The sequence below is a fragment of the Nyctibius grandis genome, chromosome 2 (genome assembly GCF_013368605.1).
Source record: "Nyctibius grandis isolate bNycGra1 chromosome 2, bNycGra1.pri, whole genome shotgun sequence".
In the NCBI taxonomy this organism is placed as follows: Eukaryota; Metazoa; Chordata; class Aves; order Nyctibiiformes; family Nyctibiidae; genus Nyctibius; species Nyctibius grandis.
Window position 1 is genome coordinate 82,829,010 of NC_090659.1, and position 13,682 is coordinate 82,842,691.

The following is a 13,682-nucleotide window of genomic DNA, read 5'->3' on the forward strand; positions in this document are numbered from 1 at the left end:
TTTTTTATTTCAAGTAACATCTTTCTAGACCTGTCAGAAAGCTTAAAGAAACTAGTATCTAACATCAAGATTCAGTTGTTCTTCCTTCTTTATTTCCCTCTGTATTGCGTTTGCTTGACAAGGTTTTGGTAGTGGGGGTCCACAGGAGTGGCTTCTGCGAGAAACTGCTAGAAGCTTCCCCTGTGTCTGATAGCGCTGACGCCAGTCATCTCCAAGATGGACTTGCCACTGGCCAAAGCTGAGTCCATCAGCGATGGTGGTAGCGCCACTGTGATAACATATTTAAGAAGGGGGAAAAAACTGCACAATGGCAACTACAGCTGGAGAGAGGAGTGAGAATATCCTAGAGCAACAACTCTGCAGACACCAAGGTCAGTGAGGAAGGAGGGGGAAGAGGTGCTCCAGGTGCTGGAGCAGACATTCGCCTGCAGCCCATAGTGAAGACCATGGTGAGGCAGGCTGTCCCCCTGTAGCCCATGGAGGCTAATGGTGGAGCAGCCCATGGAGGACTCCAGGCTGGAGCAGGTGGATGCACCTGAAAGAGTCTGTGACCCCGTGGAGACCCTGCGCTGGAGCAGGCTCCTGGCAGGACCTGTGACCCCATGGAGAGACAAGCCCACGGTGGAACAGGTTTTCTGGCAGGACTTGTGACCCCATGGGGGATCCACTCTGGAGCAGTTTATTCCTGAAGGACTGCACTCCATGGAAAGGACCGGCCCTAAAGCAGTTCATGAATTAATGTAGCCATTGGGAAGGACTCACATTGGAGAAGTTCATGGATGACTGCTTTCCATGGGAGGGACCACACACTGGAGAAGGGGAAGAGGGTGACGAGTTCTCCCTCTGAGAAGGAAGGAGCGGCAGAGACAACATGTGATGAACTGACCACAACCCCCATTCCCTGTCCCCCTGTGCCTCTGGAGGGGAGAATGTAGAAAAAATTGGGAGTGAAGTTGAGCCTGACAAGAATGGAGGGGTGGGTGAAAGGTGGTATAATATTTGGTTTTATCTCTGTTTACCCTACATTGATTTGATTAGTAACATATTAAATTCATTTCCATGAGTTGAGTCTGTTTTGCCCATGACAGTAATTGTTGAGTGGTCTCCCTGTCCTTATCTCGACCCATAAGCCTTTTGTTATATTTTGCCTCCCTTGTCCAGTTGAGGAGGGGGAGTCATATAGTGGCTTGGTAGGCACTTGGCATCCAGCAAAGGTCAACTCACCACACCCTCTCTTCCAGAATTAAACCAATAGCTGCCACTGTCATTATTTATATGACTGCAGTTATACAAAACTGCAAACTCAAATCTGAGCACTTTTGTAAAACATACCTTTTCTATACAGTTGTTTCCTGCTCAAATAGGAATTTCCATTTCTTAATCTTTTTACATTAACACGTTCCTGATGCATGCTAAGAGACTTGAAAAGCTCCTTCCATATGGTTCTTCAGGAAATAATTCCATAAAAACAACATTAAGAGGCAAAACCTCAGGTTCATGGTTTTGGCTTGGTACAAACTGGCATAATCTAAATGCAGAACACCAATATGGGAATACCTTATCTGACAATATTTTGATCCTAATTTCTATATCTATTTCTCTATTACAAAAACATCCTATCTATGTGGACACAATAGGGGTCTACTATGCTTTCCTCATGAGTGATATCTTTTCTGACCTCTTCCAGTTAGGAGCGGAGAAGGGTTACAAAGAGAGCAGCTGAGGAGTTTTTGAATTAGGATTGTTCTCCCATAGGAAAAGGCCATAGGTTTGGCTACCTGGAAACAGAAGTTCTGTTCTTAAGTTTGTTATTTCCAGGTGTTTCAAAAATTTCAAGAACCCTCTAGAACTCAAGGAAATATACAAGCATTTCAAAACTCAGTGACTTGAGACACAGTTCTGCAACTGAGTTGATCCACCTGAAGACAGACTATGATAATTGATATATTAGGGGCTATCGCATCTCCTCTCTCGCCTCTGGAGGGCATGGAATATCCATCTCACACTAAAAAGAATGGGGGACATTTTAGTGATGGTAATTATAGTGGTGCCACCACAGTTGCATTCAGAATTAACAGCCATTTTTCAAAAGCAGATAACCAGACTAATGAAACACAACCAATGAAACCTTAGATCAAATGCAAAGAAACAATCCCTTTTAATTATAATAATTCTTAGATATGTGTCAGTACAGTGTGGGATATCAGAGTTGTAAGTACTGCACACCTGATTCTGAAGCAGTGGCCAATGTGCAACTAGCCATTTTTGTGACAGTATTATACACGCTTTAAAGACGGCTCCACTATGCTATCAGTTAAGATAACTTCATCATGCTTTTCACACAACTATAACAGAAATTGTTTGTTGGTCAGTCTAGCTCTGTGTTCTCTGGTATAACCTTGTTCCTACGCTTTCAAGGATCCTACTATCTTGTATTCCTGAGGACACATGCCACAGTCTTGTGACTGTTCACTTATACATTCTTATTCTAAAGTCATTGGTAGTTAAGTATACAGAAAAGTATTTGAAAGCAGAAAGATAAAGTGAACTCATATACAATAATTTCTCAGCAACTTCTTAGTAGCATCTAATTACAGCAATGTTATTAGTATGGGTTAGATTGCTTTTTTTCTTTATTTGGGTTATAACACCACTTTTTGTAAAGGTCTAAAGATTTGACAAAGTGCTGCTTTTTAATGATGTAACTGATACTGACTTGCATAAAAACAACAACATAAATTAATTATGAAATTCAGAGGAATTATTTGCACACAACTACAATTAGTATAGGAGCATTTACCAGGTAAATCTATTGTAAATCAGTATGACTTAATAGTTAAGATGTTCTAACTTCTGCATTATTTACCCCCTTAGGAAAGATCTGAGAACAGAAATGAAAATATTGAAGATATTTTTATATAAAATAAGACAAAGTTTCATTGAATTAATTTACTGAAGGTATTTAACAATAACAGAACTTAAAATCATTCATTCCAGTCTTCAATTTTGTCTTCATGAAATAGTCTTCACACAAATATATGTTAAATTCTAAGCCACATAGTTCTTCTGTTAAAAAAAATACCTCCAAAACCTCCCCCCAAAAATACCTAAACTTTTGAGAGCCTTAGCCCAGTCTTTCCTGATTGCTCATTCTTTAGTTCTTTTCATTTGCTATCTGAGCAGCAGGAATAAAACTTATTGATTTGTCATTTGTACCATGCTGTTGACTTGACAATCTTCATTTTGGTTACTTATGCCTTAGCAGACTTCTTCAAAAGACAGTTATAGGTGTTAAATTTTCTAAATTGTTCCTTTACATGATTTGATTCTTTATTGTGGTTGGCTCTATTCAGCTTTCTTCTTGCTCTAGGCATGGATCCATTCTTTGCAGTTATATTAATAACAATAGCCCAAACAGAAGTTGTTCACCAAATCATGGAGACTCATCCTGATTTGAATGGAGATGGTTCCTGCAGCCATCTGGCCATAATCTCATATGATCTCAAACAAGTGATGTCTAAATCATGACACTGTGGCTGAAGCTTCTTGTTAATGTTTCTCCATCCCCTATTCAAGCAAATCTACCAGTAATCTGTCCATTAGCAGAAAAATATTGGCATTGTTATGTCACACCAACATTTAGTATCACAGAATTTGTGGAATTGCATTATGTTTGAAAAAGGAAAATGTATCTTCTTATCTTGAATCAGTTGCTGTAAGATAGATAGACACTTTTAGTACAAAAAAAAGGTCACCACTGGCTTTAATTATCACAGCTATTGGCAGTTCTAGCAGAAAGGCTAACAACTGGAAGAATGTAGGATTCCAGCTATTTGAGACAAGGCTTTCAGAAGGAAAAATTTAAGCATATTGGAACAACAGTGTGAAAGAAAATGATATATCTTCTCTCTCAGCTGAATTTAGTGGATGTAGTCTATCTAGACTTCAGTAAGGCATTCGACACAGTCTCCCACAGAATCCTCCTGGACAAACTGTCTGCCCGGGGCTTGGATGTGTGGACTCTTAAAGGGGTTAAAAACTGGCTGGATGGCCGAGCCCAGAGAGTGGTGGTGAATGGGGCAAAGTGCAACTGGTGGCCGGTCACTAGCGGTGTTCCCCAGGGCTCAGTTCTGGGGCCGGTGCTGTTCAATATCTTTATAGATGAACTAGACATAGGGATTGAGTGCACCCTCAACAAATTTGCAGATGACACCAAGCTGGGCGGCAGTGTCAATCTGCTGGAGGGTAGGAAGACCCTTCAGAGGGATTTGGACAGGTTAGATAGATGGGCCGAGACCAACGGCATGAGGTTCAACAAGAACAAGTGCCGGGTCTTACACTTCGGCCACAACAACCCCATGCAGCTCTACAGGCTGGGGGAAGAGTGGTTAGAAAGTGGCCCGGTGGAAAGAGACCTGGGGGTGCTGATCAACAGCCGGCTAAACATGAGCCAGCAGTGTGCCCAAGTGGCCAATGGCATCCTGGCCTCTATTAGGAATAGTGTAGCCAGCCGGTCTAGGGAAGTGATCGTCCCTCTCTACTGGGCACTGGTGAGGCCGCATCTTGAGTACTGTGTTCAGTTCTGGGCCCCGCACTTCAAGAAAGATGTTGAGGTGTTGGAGCGAGTCCAGAGGAGGGCGACCAAGCTGGTGAAGGGTCTGGAGGGTCTGACCTACGAGGAACGGCTGAGGGAGCTGGGGTTGTTTAGCCTGGAGAAGAGGAGGCGCAGAGGTGACCTTATTGCAGTCTACAACTACCTGAAGGGAGGTTGTAGTGAAGTGGGAGTTGGCCTCTTCTTCCAGGCAGCTAGCAATAGGACAAGAGGGCACAGTCTCAAGCTTCACCAGGGGAGGTTCAGGTTGGACATCAGGAAGAATTTCTTTTCAGAAGGGGTTATTAGACATTGGAATGGGCTGCCCAGGGAGGTGGTGGAGTCACCATCTCTGGATGTGTTTAAGAAAAGACTGGACATGGCACTTAGTGCCATGGTCTAGTTGACAGGGTGGTGTCAGGGCAGCAGTTGGACTAGATGATCCCTGAGGTCTCTTCCAACCTGGTTGATTCTGTGATTCTGTGATTCTGTGTATTACTTCACTTCAAACCACTGGTTTTTAAAGAGCAGGATTTTAACTCATTTCTACATTTCTAGTATCTGACTAAAGATCTCTTATCTAGTAGTTAAGAGAATAGAATTACATTATTTTTAATCCCAATTCTAATGTAAAAGAAAAATATTCCATCAATAGGAATCAAAAACAGGCTGTCATGGTGCTATCTTTGTATTTGTTCAGTCAAAAATGGTGGTTTTCATAGGGTTAATGAATCTGGGAATGTTGTAAAAATCTCATACACTTTTATGTGCTTCCAACGTTCACATCTGTATTCTGATCCAAGTAAAGAACTGCAGATTCTTTTCAAATGCATATTTGCAATTATAGAACACTGCTATGAAAGCCCAGACACTGTGAAGTCTTTCTTGACATACAATATTCCCTAAGTCTGAAAGCATTTGAAATGTCTCTGTTAATGGATAAACACTGGGTCTGAAGATTGAAAGTGTGCTTCCTGCAGAAAGTGGAGTACACACAAATAAGCACAAGATGTAGCTGTTAAAGCAATCCACTTTCAAAGCAATCAAGAGGAAAAAGGCTCAGTATATATGAGACTCTGCTGAAAACAAAGTATTAGTTTTATTCAGTATTTGTCAGCCTTTCCAGATTATGTACCAGTTTCAATCAATGAAGGGTAACACCTATAAAAAAGCATCTTTAGAATTATCAAGAACATTCTTAGATTGGAAAGAAGGGTTAAAATCCAATATTGAAAAATACCAAATTTCTCTTTAGGACTGAGATGGATACAGTTCTGACGTAGACAGGGATTCTTCCTAGTTAGTAATAGAACATGGAGTTTGTAGGCGAGAAAAACAGCATACGTGCCATTGTTTTTATAATGGTTTATAACAGTTAGATAGTGGTTATAATCCCTTGAAACCTATTAATTATGAAGACCAATTTCAAAAAGTGTATTTATCTATCCATGATGTACATGCTGGCTTCAGGTATGTAGCACCCCTTTCCATTTTTCATTTGAATCGGGAAGTAAACACTTACATTGTAACTTCAGCTTGTCCTTTCCATTTTAGCCTGCTATGTATTTACTCTTCAAATATTATTTGAACATTTCAGAATTCATACAAAATGAAGTTTGCACTATAAAGTGACATTCATTGCGGTGACAAACCTCTCTGTGAACAGATAACAACACATCTAACATATCTCTAACACTAACATACCTAATATGTCTCTAACATATCTAACAATGTAGAGGTAATAACAGGAGTATTCTATTCTATAGGCACACATCATGTGCCAGATATCCAAGTCAAGAGAGGGCTTTCTTGCCAAAACAGAGAGAGCGAGCTGTTTGATTCAAACCTTTGCATCTCTTGGACAGTTATTATGACAGTCTTAATAAACCATTTCCATCTATATTTGTAGATTAAGCACCAACGATCACAGTGAATGGTAAGCAGATTACAAAGACATGAAGAGAAGTAAAACAGTGAAATATTTCATAATTGTGTTATAATAGAAATATACATGCTAGGAGTTATTTAACATTCTGTAGGATCCTACTTAACAATGAGGCAAACCCATGAATACCTTTTATTCCATTTCCTTTTTACTTTCCTCTGTTAACACAGGACAAAGACATTTTAAAGGCTGAAGAAAAGTTGAAACTTTAGAATATGTCACAATATAACAACATTACTCTTCAACCTCTAAGAACAGAGCAGCTGCATATCTGCAGTGGCTGGTCCACTTCCTACCCCTTCCTGATTGTCTCACATACCAAAACTGGGGTTTTTATTGTTGTTTGTTTGGGTTTCTTTGTGCTTTTTTTTTTGGTTTTGTTGTGTTGTTTGGTTTTTTTTTTAATTAAATATTAGCAGAAGAAGAAATCTGTATTTCCTTGAATAAGCTAACCATACCTGGGAATTTCCCTTCCTTTTCCAGTTCTTCCATTTCTACAGAGTGAAATTACACTCAGTTCCTTTTAATATTGCAATATATTTTGCATTCCTTAATTTAAACACACATTTAAAAATCTATTTTTCACCATTTATTTACAAACTATATAATTTATTGAAAAATATTTAATCATGGTTTTGTGTAACAGATTTTTTCTAAAGGATTTCTGATCAACCTATTCAGGTAGAACTCTAAAATATGTTCTTTTCAATGCAAAACTAATGAGATGATGTATTATTTACAATGGCTATAGTGTTCTACTTTGTCAGGATAAATATAAACAACTACTGTACATTATATTTTTCACTGGTAGCTACATAACTACGATACCAAGATAATTCTATCTGTGTTTCTAGGCTTGAAAAATGAATAGAAATAGCTTTGGCAAGGAGCTTGCCTAGTACTGTGAAGACATTATTTCCATAAGGCTTGGTACTTCATTACTTTGGAACACAATACGTAATTCAGACTTCACAGGTTTCTTTTCTGTATAGGTGGTTAATGCTTTAATGTTGAGGGAAATAAAATTTCCTCCTCTAACCCCTTCCAGTTCAGTCAAATCTGAGTATCTAGACAGAGTTATCTGTCTGGCAAACTTCTCCATCTCCCTTTTTCCTTTTGGAGATTTTTCAAGTGGCTATTTGACAGATCAATAATAATGCATGGTTTATGGACAAGATTGGCTGAAAGTTGAACTTTATGGGACTGGAAATTCTGAAAATACATGCAAGAGATCTCTGAAAAATAAACGTTTCCAGGCACTGTTTTGTTCAGTTGGACATGAGTAGTAAAACCCATTTGTCTGTTCAGATGATTAGAATAGAATAAACTTCTATTAGTGATGTAAAAACAGTATTGTCCCAAGCAAGATTTACTGCAATAACTTTATCTTCAAAGCAAGAAGTCTAAACCATTCTTGATACTTTATTTCTTTTGCATTTTGTTTGTAATCAAGATTCATGAGTTTCCTTGACATTCTGACAGGGAAGGGGAGTGGAACATGGTTTACTTTGAACTGCATTCAAAATATTTCTTTGTCAGAAATAAAAGGGTTGCTGTTGAACTACATGCTAATGACAAATTATTTCTACGGTTCTATATATTTACACAGTGTTTATACAAATCAGAAAACACATTTTCTCTAAAAAACAAAGAATGTATTTCTCTACTATGTCCAGATTGCTTACATTTGGACCACTCAGAAATACTAACGGTAAGATACTTGCTTTAGCTTTTATTTCTGGTATTAACTCTATAAAACCAGTTATTGGTGAACTTCACTTACCTTTTTTACTCATTTTACCTACCTGGAGATTCCATGATGCGAAGCAGACTTATGCATGGATTTATCCTACTAACTTTAAGCATACATTTAAGAGTGCCCTTCACTGTTTGTGTTATTTGAAAAACAAATATGAATCAAGGTAGATGCAGATTACCTGACACACATGGCCATTTGAGGAAGCCTAGGATGCCTTGTCTCTTAAATGAGGTGTCATGAATAGATGTTCAAAATTATACTAGATGAGTCTGAGTCATATCTTGCAGTAACAGCTGGACTCGATAAATTTCACTGACATCAGAGATGTTGCATAGGAGCATGGAGTATTTATTTCTGCAGGTACAACCAAGGCCTGAATACACTTCCTGAGGCATTCCTATCTTCTTGCAGATGAATGTCTTTAATTCTGCAAAGAATTGGACAGGCCATGGATGGAAAGATGAAGTCAAGGGCACATCAGAATGTAAAAGTGCTAAGGGTAGCAGACTGCAGTCACATGAGAACAGAAATTACTTTCAAAGAGAGATGTCAGAATATTAATGGTAAATGACAAATTACATCGGCAAGTTATTTGAAATGATGGAGAATTATCACAACAATAAATTAAGCCAATGCAAGAGTATTTGTAAAATCAGGACTCACAGAATGTCTGTCTCATATTAACTTATGTCCTTACAACAACAGAAAACAAAATGTTAGTGTGACTACTTAGGGAAAAAATTTAAATTATTTTTCAGTGGGCTACAGCTTTTGACTCATCAGTGTTCATCATTAGACAAATTCTAGAACTATCATAAACAAGGTGGCACTGACAAGAGCTTTTAAATAGTTAAGAACTAAAAGGTATTTTATAGATTAGCAATAGTCCTCATTAAATAAGATACTGTATTTTCAATCTCATTCTTCTACTCTAGTTTAAAAAATTCGTGATATTAGGTTGATGACCTAATACTTTCTTTCTGTAGAGAAAATTTGAATGAGATAAGCAAATGATGTGTTTTGCATGGTACAACTGAAGCATAAAAAAAATCGTAATAAGTGATCACATGTACTATAGATTTTGAAAAATGAGCTTGAACAAGTCTTTAATAAAGTCATTATTTCTCTTATCATAAATCACTAAGGCTTATTTTTGCCCAGTAGATATAAGGCAGTCAAGGACAACTGTTTTAAATTTGTCTTTGCTTGTAATTTACTGTATAAGAAGTTTCTCATAATTTTTCCTTGACTAATACAGAACAGTACTACTCTGTGGTATTATAACATGCAAAATATTTAGTATGAGGAATAGAATTTCCACTCTAAAGTGCTTGCAAAATACTAGCAATCACACTGTCATGTATCAGTAGGGATGGGTTTGAAGTACCAGCAAGGGGAGGTACAACCAAATATTTTAGATTCTTAGAAATATTTAATAAAGACTGCATACTTTATCTATCTACCTGAGCCAATGAGCAAACTTTCATTCTACTGCAAGAGTTTCATATTGTTGGGGGGACCTTGTTGCCTTCTCTAATGATTGTTATAGAAACATATGTGTCAGTTCATGTCGTCTGAGCCATTAAGTCTTCTGCAGCCTATTTTGGATTTTAGAGATTAAGAATCTTGTTCTTTACCTTCTTCCACAAAAAAAAAAAAGAGACATTAAAAAAGTCAGTGTCTCCTATTTTTTTGCAGTTCTACTCTGGAGACTAATTTAGCACTCTGAAGCCAAGAGGAACAAATTCAACACTTACTTTTTATGCCCATGTTTTGCCATAAATATATGGCATCTATGTACACAAGCATATATATACATACACACACTCATTATCACAGGTCTACAGCAAGTATAATTTTTGTCTCTGTTAATCATAATACATTTGATTTTTGCCAGTTTATAAGAATTTAGAATGCTCGTATTTCTAAAGTCCAGTGATAAATAGTTTAGTTTTAAGCTTCTTAATGAATAACATTGTAATAAGTTAAATTCCCAATGCAAAAAGGGCTGCCCTGTAATTACGAGGACTTAAACTTTTTTGAGCATCTTTTTAACAATTCAGTACCATTTTCTACAAGACTTCAGACGCATTTCAGAAAAGTCTATAGTATTGAAACGTGTAATGATTATGTGTCATTACCACAGGTTTTCAGAATATATGCATGAAGGTAATACTTCAGTTTCCTGAATAATTCTCACAATATTTCTGAAAAGCAAGAATCTAAAAATAATCCATGCACTTTTCCAAGGAGGTAAGCAAATCTATCTTAATAACAAAAAATGGATCTAAAGTTTCTCAGATGATGCAAATGAGTTTTTTTGAAGTTGCTTTTTTTTTCCTCTATTCTCTTTATTTTTTCTTTGTCATTCCTTCCCACCCACCCCTCCCATATTAAGGAGTCCTAGAGTGCTTCTTTCTGCTTTAAGACGTAATAAGAAGCAATATTTTTTTATATTTTGAGCAGGTCAGTAAAAATTTATAATTCCACCACCCTCCAATCTCATTTTCTATTGAAGTTTCTGTTGTTTTATTTCGTCTTCCTCAGTATTTGTCAGCCTTTCCAGATTATGTACCGGTTTCAATCAATGAAGGATAACACATATAAAAAATAATCTTTAGAGTTATTAAGAACATACTTAGAATGGAAAGAAGGGTTAAAATACAGTATTGAAAAATATCAAATTTCTCTTTAGTAACTATTGCACATTAATCTTTATCTCTGACTTCAGTATTCAGAAGAACAACTACCTTCAATTTCTGCATTTTAATAGTTCTCCTTACTTCTTAAAGGAATAAAATGTCTGTTTGAAATTTTGTTCGTTTCTGCCTCTTCCAAAGCACTGCATGTTTTCCAGAGGAGTTGCTGTGTTTTCTGACTCGATGCTTTTTCTTCCATTTCACTTTTTAGATTAAGCCTTCAGTTATCTTACTCCTGATGCTATGTCATGTTTTCTAGTGATTATTAATGAGAAGTTTGAATAACAGTGTGGATTTGTCATTAATTTTTAATTTAAAAAAAAATGTGCTATGTTAACATTTAGTAGGAAAAGACCTTGTAAAATACCTGTATTTTTATTGTTGATGTTTACTAGTGTTAATAAGTCATTATTTGACACAGTAAAAAGCAGGTTCTAGAAACTTCAAGAGCTACTATATTTTTGTCTAATCATTGAGTCACATATTGTCTTAATCATGCCATCATCATTATAACTAGCCTTCTCCCTTAATTTACCCATTTTATCCTATAGTAGAAGTTTAATAGTGAAAAGACACGTTCTATTTTCATCTTTTTGCTATTGTACTTTTTCTAAAGAGCTCTGTGATTTCTCCCTAACATTGGCTTTACTTTGAAATTCCCATTGAAAATATTTTTTATACATATCCTTTAATAATTTCTGTTGGAGTACCTTAAATAAACAAATCAGGCTTAAGCATACTTTTTTTTTTTTTGAAAAAACTCGTACACTTTCTCAGTAGAACTGTCATTAAGGTACTGGATGTCACCACTATGTCCTATCTCAACATAGGAAGCAAATATTGAAAAGAAATAAAAATATTACATCATGTAAAAAAAATTAACTTTTTTTTAACAACAATTTATTTAGCAACTTCTGTTCGCACATTTTAATTAGTAGTGAAAGGTTTTGGAGCACTTTGCAGGAGGTAAAAAGTACTAAACAAAACACAGGTCTTTATAGAGATTAATCTACAGGCATGAATGGTTAGAGTGAATGAATGTAGAAGACAGTGTGTCATGTGATGTCATGGTAGGAATGGCTTGCAAAACAGACAAATTATTGCTAGTTACTAGAATGGAGGGAAGATGTTTTCTCTCTAAAACAGTGATGCAGATGACTTCACTCTATTTTACTCATCCAATAATCAAAAGAGGAAGAAAACAAATTGGCACAGAGGAAAAAATTGCATATTATTTATGTGTGAACCAGGATTGTGCAGGGAAAAAAATATATGTAGTTTATATAAGCTATATATAAAACTAACACTAGTTAACATCGATATGATTTTTATATATAAAGCTATCTTTCTCTAGGTATAATTTATATATATAAACTATATAGTTTTTATGCGTTTAGGTATCTTAAGTTTATCCCAGATACTCTCATGCATTTCTTATAACATTTATCACGTTGGGGTTTGATTATGCTCTCTGCATAATCTCCTTATATTTTGTTCATATCAGTAAAAGCTGAAAATCCCTAGTATTTATATGAAGGTATGTTCCCCCCTCAAGTAATATACAGCACTTTCTGATGGGAAATTTTTTTTTTATCCCAACCAAACAGATGAATACTGTTTTGTTGTGGGGGTTTTTTTGTGTGTTTTTTTTTTTTAATTGTGTTTTTTAAATTTCTCTTTCTTCAAGTCAAAAATGGGGGGAGGGAAAGATGTTCTTACATACCTCTATTGCTCTTCCCCCCACCCCCCTTATTTTGTTACTTTTTGTTTAATATATAGATCAAAATTGAATCTGGTCAAAGGTAGATAGTCTGTCTTCAAATAAATCCTGATATTTCAAGTCTATTTTTTTTAACTCCCTTAGTAATAGGGAAACAGACCCGTGAAAATGAAAGAAAACACAAGAATGAAGGGATTTCATTCCAGAGCCTAGTGAGGCATGGATTTCCCTGCAAGTGCCAATCATCAGTCTTTGGTTACATTGACAGTGTAGCTGTATTTTATTTAACAACTCTAATACAAAATGCAGAAACAGTTCTTAATAGCTCTCTTCGTCTCTTTTTCAGAGGACTGACCCAACAGCTAGATATAAAGTTACACTCCCTTACTAATTCTTTTATCAGCCTCTGAATCTTTCCATTTTAGCTATGCAGTAGAAGGCCTTCAGACCTTCGACACAAAACAAGAAAATTGTATCTTTTCACCTATGGCTAAGAACCTGTGCCTGCCCTTGCAAATCCCCTGCAATGAGCAACCTCTCTTCATCTCCTGAGAGAGAAACAAACTTCTATTTCAACATCAGATAGCCCATCTTCTCCACATGCTACTTTACAATGAATTCCATCAGGCATGGAGCTGGGACCTTATCTTATCTGAGTTCAGAAGCTATGCTTGACTTGCAGGACATTTCAAGCCATTCATGGCATAGGACAGGAAGCCCCTCTCCCTCAAAAGAAAAAAAAAAATGTTTACAAGAAATAAAATGTGCAAACCAAGAAAAATACTATCCATGGATTTTTAATAAGTGAAGACTCATACAGGTTTTCTCAGAAGCCCATGGTAAGTTACATATCACCATGCTGTTACAGAGGAGGTGAGTGACAAATCATGAGTAAAACCTGTAAATCTGCTTTTCTTTTGACTGAAATCAATATTAAAACACATCAGACATGCTCTAACCAAATGTGC